Below are 12,165 nucleotides of genomic sequence, written 5' to 3' on the forward strand. Positions count from 1 at the left end.
TATTTTAGATAAATGTATACGTTATTAATATAAATATATATATATATATATCAATGTGTGCTGTATTGAACGGTTTAATTTGGCGGAAATATGTGGGATTAAGATATAAAATTGTGCGGTTTTGAACGACGCCCGCCGATTTTATTTGTTTGGTTACAAAATTATTGATGGAATTCCGGTCGACAACCGGAACTAAAATTAGATCGATTATTGCATTATTTAATGATCAGAAAATGTTGATAGTGAAAAAAAAGAGTATATAGAATTCACCGTAAATGCATACAATCGGTATAAATCGAATCAAATTGATATTATTATCATAGAAAATATTTTAATAAAATACTCATTTCGATATATTAATATAAATAAATATATATGATATTTTTATACATAAAAATCCAACTGAATCAAATTGGAATAAATAAGAATAAATAGGAGCTTAATTTTTAATTATTTATTTTATTTAATTTATACATGTTGTTTTACCATAACTGACAACGTCGCAAAATATTTTAGGCGGAGTCGTGTTAATTTTCGGTTAGATAGAAAAAATCTTTTTATTACGAAAATATACGGAATAGGGTAGATAAAAAAAAACAGATTTTGCGGAATCGTGTGTCATCGCCCGGTGCAACGGCACAATAGGCAGAGCTGGATCAAGAGAGGCTATAGCCTCGGGTTACAAGTTGAAAGGGGCCACAATGTATTTTATAATCGTTAGCTAACAAATATAAAGTATTTTTTTATCAATCAATTTTCACTAAACTACAATGCACTATACTTATTTTAATTAATATTTATTACAAATGACTATATCAAAATAAAAAATATGAAATTTTTTTGAGTGAAAATACCTCACCAAAAGTAATAACCACCCCTTACATTACGAACATAATCCGATCTTAATAGTAGGACTGAAAAGTGCATGTGAAGATCACAAATATTCGTTGGAAAACGGTAAATATTTAGTAAGGTGCCATGTAACAGATAAGCGATGTTTCGATGATGCGGATATGTGTGTCCTATCTACTCTTTCGTTGAACGAACCGAGAGAATGGTATCGCTAAGCCATTTGTTTTTTTCTTTCCTAAAATAACATACGACTTAGAATATATTTATACCTATATATGCGTATGTTGACACGTCAACATTTCTAACGCACGTAAATCGGAAAACGTTCACCGTCCCCTGTCGTAGGGAGTAACACACTTTTCGTGTTGCGCGGCAGAATGCATCCCATAATTGAAGCTGTTCTCTGTCTCGCCGTCGATAACTATTAACAATACACGGAAAAAAAATATCGAGTTGATGTCTTGGTCGGAAAAAGAAGGCTACCAACCCCACCGGTTAGTTTCCGGGTGTTTCCTCCGCAACAATGTGTCATTATAATTACGAGTATACCAACCGGTCGCCGTCACATATTTGATCGTATATGACATTCCATGTCTGGTCACAGGTCTTATTATTATAACTGATACGATTTAGTTCCCTGTACTATTCCTTCCATCCTCCTCCTTGTACCTCGTTTGGCGTGGATCCCTTCTTTCGAGTCTTACGCGTTGTCCATTGATATATAACGATGTGATCAAAATATTTATATAAAATGTTGCGGAATATATTCCCGTTTCCTTTTCCCTGTGGCGATCTTTAAATACGTCATTGCTCTCGATACGACCGAACAACCGTTTAACATTTGTGTGTAAACTCTATGTAGGTCCGATATCTGTACAGTATATACTACACTCTCAATGCTATGGATAAATGGCATTTTATGGTTTTGACGCTCTTGAAAAACTAAAAAACTATTACTTCCACTGACTATCACTGTACGTCACCATCAACGTTGGACAAGGCCGTACCTAGAAATAATTTTCGGGGGGGGGGGGGGGGGGGGTTTAAATATGTTTATTGTAATTTAGATGCAATTCATGATCCAGTTCCATAGGTAGAGTTATCAATATTTTCATATATTATTAATTTATATAAGAAATAAACTACACAAAATATATGTTGGATTTTTCAAATATTTCTATATTTAATTATCAATCTTCTTCGAATCCATTAGAAGTATAATGAAGTCTCCATTTTTAATGCATACTTAATTATTACCACTCTATTGTTCTTGAATTACATTTATTCGAGATTCTAAAAGTAAATTGAATGCATATAAATCGATAAGTGCAGTTTCTTACTTTTCAAATGTTATGTAGAATTTTACATTATCAACCCTTATCAGCTTCACTTCGGTTAGACCAATTGAAAAGTAGAAAAGTGAAAATCTTGATTTATCGTTTTTTATTTAAATTGCTTATACAATTAATTGACCGTTCACTTTATTAGAAGATTAAATTGTTGGACATCAGCTCATTAAACTAAGCTCAACAAATAAGACGAATAATTAATTTTATTTATTTTTCAAAAATCATTCGAGCAAAGTGTGGACAAGTACTATAAAATGCCTGTGTAAATATTCATATGGTTTGTGGGTGATTCAAATATTGATCCATTCCTTTGTCATTTGCGTTAAAAATATTTTTATATTATGTTACGTAACGAGCTTATATAATATTGATCGTTATATTTTTCATCTACTCGTATACAGTTATACACTTATATTTTCCAACTTGGGAAAATCTGAGCATATTGCTACTTGGCAATTAATCTTGTTCATTTGGATAAACACAAAATTATATTAAGTACATAATAAATATAAGTACTTGATGAATCACATACTGCGTGCATTTATGGTACATATTTAAAACTGGTCTAATCAACACTGTCGTTTACAGAAAACTTTATTGTTAGGCATATCCAATATTCTATTATTATACAACTACAGTAGGTCACAATGCATAATCAATTTATTCTGTGCCACGCATTTTGGTTCATCGCATTTTTCTGAAATTTTTAATTCATATGTGTTTTCGTGATGACTCTTATCTTAAAAGTATTAACATTTGAAATTCAAATTAAGTTTCCACACACGAATATCCAATTACGTTAAAACAATTTACTAGCATACTATAGTTTAGTTCACTTAGGCATCAAGCAATTATTTAGAGTTTATACATAGTGGTGGAACAAGTGGATAGGTTATTTAAGGAACCTTGTCGCTTTTTAAACGTCGTACAACTTACAGTACACTATATTACCAAATAAAATTTATATTTTTTTAAATCAGTAAAATTCAATATTAATCGTTTCAAAAATATTCAGAAAAGTATTCTTAAATAGACATTAATTTAGATTCAGATAAAACAAAATTCTGGTATAATATATTCTAGCTCTATAATAAATTTTATTAAGTAAACTAGAGTTTGATGTTTTTTACAGTTTCATTAAATAAGATATGCTTTTCCTTGTGATTAACACTGAAATATTAAAAATTATGCCATCAAAAAACATTTTATACACTATTGAAATACTAAGAACTGTTTTTTATTATGCAGAAGGAAACTGTTTCGCCTTCGTTTATTCTGATATGCTACACAGTTCTGTTTTTGGCAGAATATCAACTTTAAGTTTGAAAAGGGAGTGACAATTTTTTCCTCTTCCTCATCCTTCCGCTCGCAATCAAAACGTAGCAAGTCAATGTTAATGCATTTACCGGGTAACTCAAGAATATATCGTGTTTTACAGTATGACATGGTGTAGGTTTCTCATTCCGTACTCTGACAATGATAGTAGGGTGACACAGGAAGTGTCGACCAAGCGGTTTGGAATGAATTATATATGTATGTATATATATATATATATATATATATATATATATAAAACATTTTTATTTTATTCTTCCGTTAAAGCGTAAAAATACAAATTTCCGTTCCATTATGATATGTTTTGAAATAGCTTCTACTTTTTTTTTTTTTTTTTTATAAAACAAAATTATTTTTAATAGATGCAAATTCTGTTTCGGCTTTCTCTTTATGTTTGAATATAATGAATAAATAATTTATTATAGACTATCGACAGTGTAACTTTGTGTGTAAACTAGGTATATATTATAAACCACAATATACTGTTCGGATTACAAATTAACAGAATATATTGCTAGAAAAATTCCTTAGTTTGCGTTTCATCTGATTATTAATCGTACTAGCATAAAGCTTTGTTATCTCATCGTATTTAATTTTCAAATTCTTATTATCTGCTTCTCTTTTAATTAGGTAATTATTGGTACACAATTAAAAGAACATTTTAATATTAACTATAATATAACATTTATAAACTAGGAAAATAAAGATATATCTATTAATGACAATTTTTTTACAATTGAATCGGTCATTTCGAAAAAGCCATATCTCCATAAAATGAAAATTGTCAAGAAACGTACAAAACTATTTTTAGAGATCAAAATTAAATTTAGATAAAAATTGAAAATGCATTGAATTATTTAATTCCCTTAAAAAAAACCAACTATATATGGCGGTCTCGCAGAAAATATGTATTATTATTAGTTTAACACTTCTATCACATAAAACTAGTTTTGAAAAAGTATGGAGAAATGGCCTTTTCGAAATGACCGATTCAATTGAATTAGCTAAAAGTTATAATTTGAGTTAAATATTTATTTGAAAAAAAAAATGCGTTTTTTTTAAAATATATAAACATTTTCTTTATACCTATAATTGCAAGAGTTTTTATAAATTAAAATAGTTTATTTGATATAAAGTATTAAAAACATAGATGGGTACATAATTAATATGTTAATTATTAAATAAAATATAACTTAAATAATAAGATTGCTATCTCTTTATACATTTAATTACCTACCTTGGGGTACTTACATTACACACTAATTTTATCACTGGAAATTTTGTTGTTCCGAATTTATGTGCGTATGAATTTAATACTTTTTTATTTCACTGTAATAAAAACTATTTAATTATTTACTTTTTATTTCACTCCACTCATCACACTATGAAAGGATTTCAGGGTATATTGTTATTACTCAAGCATAGTATTATGACCGATATTTAAACTGAAAAGTTCGGAAATGAAATTGGTCAAGTTTTCTTTTTCGTTGATTAATAGTTCGAATAACAAACTATAAAATGTATTCATTATTATCTATTTATCGATACTTCAAATCTATAAATTGGATTTTAAAACTTTCGTATGAAAATATTTAAACTTATATTATTTCATTTTATTATTTATATTTATTGAGCCTTGATTTTATTGATTTTGTATATCTGATGATGAATTTTCAATTCTAAAATAATTGTACATTACTAATATAATTACAACTCTAGATTAAGCATTCATTTATTTATATATTTGAATCGATGGTTGAAAAAACGTCACTAGTCGCATGTTCTATGAAATTGAGATATTAGTAAAAACGCATACTAGTCATGTATTTTTACACTCAACATAAAGAAACATATAACTAGTACACATTTTTACAAATATCTCAATTTCATAAAATGTGTAACTTAAAATGACGTTTCTGAAACCATCGATTCATTTAAAAATATTGGTTTTTATACGTTATTTGTGAAAAAAAAATGCATTTCCTTTATCTTTTTAATACTAAAAATATACCTATATAAAAAAAACCAATATCATATAATGATATGTAAATCCGCAATAATATAGGTAATAATCGTAAAAATAATAATGATATAACAAACGGTTTATTTATAAGACCTAAAAAAAACGAGCTATCATAATATACACGTCATCAAATATTCATTATACTTGCAAATACAACGCGTTTATACGTAGTACAATATTATACATTTAGATAATGTGTTTTTATATATCTACGTATATTTCCAAGACGTATAAGCTGTTTGGATTATCCTGTCGGAGTCCTGTCACTCTCATTTTTGGAAGACTATCAATAGAAAGCCACAAAATCTGTTCGAGCTCAGTTGACGCGAACATATAATATATCGTATTATATTGTGATACACAAGATTAACTTATAAACAAATTGTATACGTTCATAATAAAACTGCTGTCATCGCGCTGTATGCTTTTGTTTCGATCCTAATATAAGATACATTATTCATTGTTCGTAAGTAATCTTGTTAGGAACATAATTTATTTGAAAATTGTTCAAATGTCCATTTACCATTGAGTTATTTAAAACTAAATACGCTATATATAATAATACTAGAATATGTTAGTTATTAGATCGTTATTATTAGAATTTTGCATCGGAATAAAACCTCGTCAATACAGTTAGGTATTGACTAATATAAACGTCCGTTATATTAAAGTGCGGACAGTATAATACTAAAGTTTCGCATTATTCAGTGTGTTTAATGATAAGGTTAACACGAAATATTTCTAACGCTTCACCTTGTATTTTATTGGGTTTTTTTATCTGAAAAAGAACTTGAATTTATACTTATTATCTATTTTAGTATAATAAGTATAATATTTATAATTATTATATATTTTCAAGATAGAACAAAACTTTATAAGCCAAAATAATTTAAAAAAATTAATGTAATTCATATATGAACTCAAATATAAACGCATGCGCAAGAATAAAAATGTTAAAAATTTGAATTTTTCAATAATAAGTGTAAATTCGAGTTCTTTTACAGATAAAAAAAAACTCAATAAAATACAAAGGTGATGAGTCTAAAACTATTTGTGTTACCTTTATCGTTGAACACACTGTATGTAATTTCGTTATATCATGTATGCAAAAAAAGGAGCGTAACATACCAGATTTTTCATTTTGTTCTTACAAATTCCTCGTTTTTATTTTTTATTTATTTTTTTTTAATGGAGTTGGATCTTGTATAATGATGGAGCCTTATTTTTCTAAACATTCTCGAGCACTTCATCTAATCTTTCTAACAGCGAGATGAACAGGATTTTTTTTACATTATTATTATTAATAATTATATAAATTTCATATAATTTGTAATTAGTATAGGTATAAGTATAAATATATTATAATAAATAAATCCAAAATAATTACAATATTTTTAGTAAAAAGTATTTGTTTATATTTTGAGTCAAATTCGGTTGATTAGTTTTTGTGCTAGGTATTTTTTGTTATTAAATGGTGGTGTGGTAGATATTCTTCCCCTTCCATCATGGCTTCAAAAACTTATAATATTTATGGAATTCAGTATTTACTTTTTTCTCCATCAAACCACTGCATTTCATCTCGTATACTGTCGACTAACTGTACTTGCGTTTAATAACATAAAGTTCCAGTAGATATAAAAATGGATAATTTTCTTATTGATAACATGAATATGAAATAAACATGAAAAATCCAATGTTTTTTTCTTATAACAGTTGAATATTGTTTTAAATAAATTATATCTAGCATAGTAAGATAATTAACAAATAACCCAGAGAACACCTCGGCAGATAGATTCAATACAGATGTACGAATGATAGACAGAAAAGCTAACACCGATATCGCTACTGACCGTGACGTATGGAAGGGATTAATAAAAGCTGCGAAAGGCCTCGATGGCCAATAAAGCAAAAAAAAAATAATAAATAAATAACTATCTTACTATAGTTTTTAGTTTTTACTTTATCAGAGCACATATAGTATCGTGATGCAATATTGTTTTCCGTACAGATATGTTAAATTAATAAAATTTTATTCTCGATCATGTTTTTAGTATCACCCATACTATATATATATATAACAAAAATATAAATAAAATATTGATGTATACGTGCACGTAGAGATAAAATAATTAATTAAAACTGTTGACATTGTATAATATCATAAGCTAACGGTCACAATGGTAAAGTGTGTTTTAGACCCTATATATAGGAATGCGTGTGTTTGTTTGTGTAATACATAAGCACCGAACGGTCAATTAACCAAAAGGTTAATTATATTCAAAACAAAAAAAATCGCGTGATCGAATTCGATCACTCGTCTGCCATCATTCACTACAGGTAGAACACGATTCAGTATGGTTCTTATTGGCCGTACCTTTATTGATATTACGATTTTTACCTACTAACTTGTATGCAACGTTAGCACATTAATTAATACAAACTAGTATACCTTATATTCAATTTTAATATAATACTAATTAATTAAAAATATAAATTAATAATAAAGAAACAATTTTCTCTTAAAATTTGTCATTCAATTGTTTGATTATTATTGCTTACGTGATTAATATGTTCACCATTTGAAAAGATTTATTAATTTTCGTTAATACACTGGCATTACGATTGCTGTTGGAACATTTCCATTTTGTTAATCCTTTTTTTATTGTTGCATTACAAATAAATATTTATAGTTATTGAATAACACGTTGTAATTCTACGTTTTAATTTTAAAGAATTCTAATATAAACACTGCACACATTACGTTGTTATCGCTGTTCACCAAACAACTGTATTTGACTTATTCATAAATTACGACTATAGGTATTATTAATAATTGTTTACCGTGGTAGGTATCGTATTTATTATCTATTTTGCTAAAAATTTAGACAAATGATAGATTGCCCCTTGATAGATAATTCTCAATAGTTTGAATATAAAGTACAAAATATTATTTTTTAGTTCTGCCGACAATCGTTCTCAATCGTATAACTAAAAAGGTAAACCGTTCTCATTCGTATAACACAGTTTACCGCTGTAATGATAACGTATAATACATTATGCAAACTACGTACGGTGTATCATTTTTGTTCATATCGACTCATTCCTGGAGACCACTGTATTTATTCATTATACGACGTGACGTCAAATTAACCTTTTGATTTTGCAGCGCGCGAGGCTACCTCTACTACTTTCTCCCTATCCTTTTGTTTCTCACACCCTCTCTCTATTTCTCCGCCACACTGACACACACATTAACAACATTTTTATTCGCCCCGTACAACGATTATATAATTGCCTGCTACGACCAAGTTCGACTTTTGAGTATCGTAGGCAGAACCGCACGCGTTAACTTGGCAAAGCATTGACGTCGGTAGTGCGACGTGTGTTTCGAGTGCTGGAAAAATGAAAAAAAAAAAAAAATTTAAATAAATAAATAAACCAATGAATCTACTACAGGTGTGGTGCCTCGTCGTGATGGCGTTGGTAATCGTTTTCGCCGTCACCGCCGTCGCTATGCCCGATCGTATTTGCAGCTGCGCCAAAATCGTCGCGTGACGCGTCCCCCTGCCGGTATCATATACCTCAATATTCGTCACGCAGCCAACCATCAATCTGCGCATAGTTCACGTGCACTACACGTGTCGGTGTCTGACGAGATCGGGTGGAATGTACCGGAGAAAATAAAAGTAGAAAAAAAATATAGAATTTCCGATAAATTTTCATTAAGCAATAACCGGCGACCGCGAACGAGAAGAATTTCCGACCAGAGGCGGCAGCGGTGACGGCCGTGTGTCGAAAATGTTGTACGGCACGCGAAGGGAAGTGATTCCGGACCATGAGCTCCAGTAATGGCCAGCTCAGGCATGCAAGCCGCACTTTACATACGAGAAAGACAGAAGATCCGCGTGAAGAAGATCCGTAGGGATAGGTTCCAGTTGCCCAGCCATGTGGCAACCAGGAACATTGCCCCGTTCCCAGAGTTCCCACCTACGACGTGGGTACGTATTACACACGTAAAACGCGTGTGACTACGTATAACAATATTGCATTATACGAATCGTTTCAACAAGTAACACTCGTTTTATCAGTCGATTTATGGCGGCGCTGTAAGTCCGTAACAATAATTTGCAATCGTTAAAATGTATCCACATTTTTAAAAATATGATTTTTTTTTTTTTTACCGCAAAATTGCGTGTGCTTTGCAATAAAACTTGCTTAAGAAGCTCTTTTTGGGATCTGCAGTACAAAAAGAGTCTCTTACGTGGAAAAGCTCCAAGAAGACCTACTTTTTCCAATCACCGCTAACTCAAATTTATTGATGCCAATAGAATGCGCGAAAACCGAGAAAAGTTATTGGTTTTTGTTTATATGCATTCCGAGCTTCGTACATTTTAAAAATGTGCAGATCGTCCGTAATTTATAGAAGTCCACGTTTTATTATTCCTCTCAGCATTGACCATTACGAAATCTGTTCGCTTGCTAATTATCTAAACAAAAAATTTTGATTTTCTAATCTGTTTATTTGAATCATTAAAATTTTTATATAAATATAAATAATTAGCTAGTGATATATTTTATACGATTAAATGTTATCAAATTATTGTATTTACTCCTCTAGCATCTAGCCAAACATTTACACGACAGTATAATATAAAAAATATAAAAGATTAGTGACCAGTATACTTTTATGAGCAAGAGGTGAACTCAAAGTCATAATTCGGAAGTAAGAAGGAGGAGCGAAGGTTTTTATAAAACTGTTTTACATACATTATTAGGTTTACATCAAAAAAGATGCAACATTAAACCGCTCACCGCTCACCAATTGTTCAAATTTCACGTCATTAAATTTTAATTACATATCGGTCACAGGAAATATAGTAATTATAAATTTAAACATAACCGGCTAATGTATCACTAATACTTCCTGAATTCTGTAAAAAAAAAAATTTCAAATTAATGGCCGTCATAGTACTAATAATACTATATAATTTGGTGTGTGATTTTCTCGTAATAGCAATTGTGGTGACTAACTATTGATGTTTATTAATGGAAAGGTAAAAACCATTAATTGGTCCCAGCAATATCTTACCAACTTTTTATCTGGTTCGTTTTTTATACATTTTCTAAATAAAGTTTCATCGATAGCAAAAACTTTCTTTAGACTTTTAATCTCAATTTTATATTACAAACAAGCGTATATACTCGGACCGAGAATAACACTCACGGTTTTCAATACTACAAAATACATGGAGTATGGATTTTAATTTAATTTAAGCTTAAATGAATAATCTAAATATCAAAAACATGTCGTGACTTAAACAAGATATTATTAATATTTGAAAACAATCATGAAGATAAAAATTATTATTTTTTTTTATTAATAATAAAACACAATCTGTACAAAAAAAGCACAATAAGTAGTTTTGCTAAAATAACATATCGAATTAAAATAAACTTAACGATTTAAACAAGACTTAAAAGGAAGTAACCCATTGGTGACACCTAGGAACTAGTTCGGTTGGTGATTACTTATAAAACAGATCACGATTCCAATTGCATTTGAGCCTACGAGGGGGGGGGGTTGTCAGGAATGTAAAAAATTATTATTTATATCAGTGGTTCCACTCGGATTGCAATTTGTAGATTTTGCTTTATAAAATTCATGATATAAGAAATATTTTTCTTTGATCACGGAAGTATCTACTATGATATTTACACGAAATGTCAAAAACACATAATTTAGAATTTAGTATAGTATATATCTGAGTATTAAAAACAAATTAAATGACTTACTATTAAACACAATATTACTATAGTATTCTTCGATTATCGTTAATGAATCAGTTATTGGTGGGTTATATAATTATAAATTATAATTTTATAAATTTAAATCTTAAAACTAGATTATACAATAAATTAACTAATTCTAAGCAAAAATTATTAAAGGTTTTTAATTTACATTCATGTCTTATATATACTGATATTTACATTTTTCGCATTGAAAGTTTCTTTTATTAATGTTCAATTTAATATTCAAAAGAGAAACTTTATTTTTAGAATTAAATTATAAGACATACAAAATGTGCAAATTTAATTAATTAAGAGTCTAAAGAAATGGGCTATAATCGATAAACACAAAATGTATGAGAGTACCTATCATAGAAAATGGAAGCTGAACCGTGAAAATCATTATTGATTTAAGCTTAAGTTTTGATAATTATTGAATGTGAGAAACACTTTAAATTGCATTCGTCCTATCTAAATTGCACCATAAAATAAATTACTAGAACTGACATCAATTTACTTAATCAGTTTTCTGTTCTTCAAAAGTAATTGTAAAAGTACCTAATTTATAAAGAAGTACGTTATCCTTATCTCAAAATTACCATAGTCCTTACTCCCTTGTTTAAATCACGAATGTCACACGAAATGTGTGTACTTAAAAAATACGAATTTAGAATTTTATTTATTTAACCCTCGTGACATTCCGTGTCACCCTGAACAAAAACTACTTTTAAAATGATTCAAAATTAAAAGAATCCAATTACTAGGCTTAAGTAATACGGACTTAAAAAATACTTATTTTTACTGCAATGTGTTAATCAG

The 12,165-nt window shown here is 29.0% G+C and overlaps 1 protein-coding gene across 3 annotated transcripts in view; it reads left to right on the forward strand.

Annotated features, from left to right (window-relative positions):
• Positions 1 to 12,165, forward strand: part of LOC112685169 — a 68,273-nt gene that overhangs the window by 33,830 nt on the left and 22,278 nt on the right. The window lies entirely within an intron of this gene.

Source organism: Sipha flava, unplaced genomic scaffold (assembly GCF_003268045.1).
Source record: "Sipha flava isolate LNK unplaced genomic scaffold, YSA_version1 268_pilon_pilon, whole genome shotgun sequence".
Classification (NCBI taxonomy): domain Eukaryota; kingdom Metazoa; phylum Arthropoda; class Insecta; order Hemiptera; family Aphididae; genus Sipha; species Sipha flava.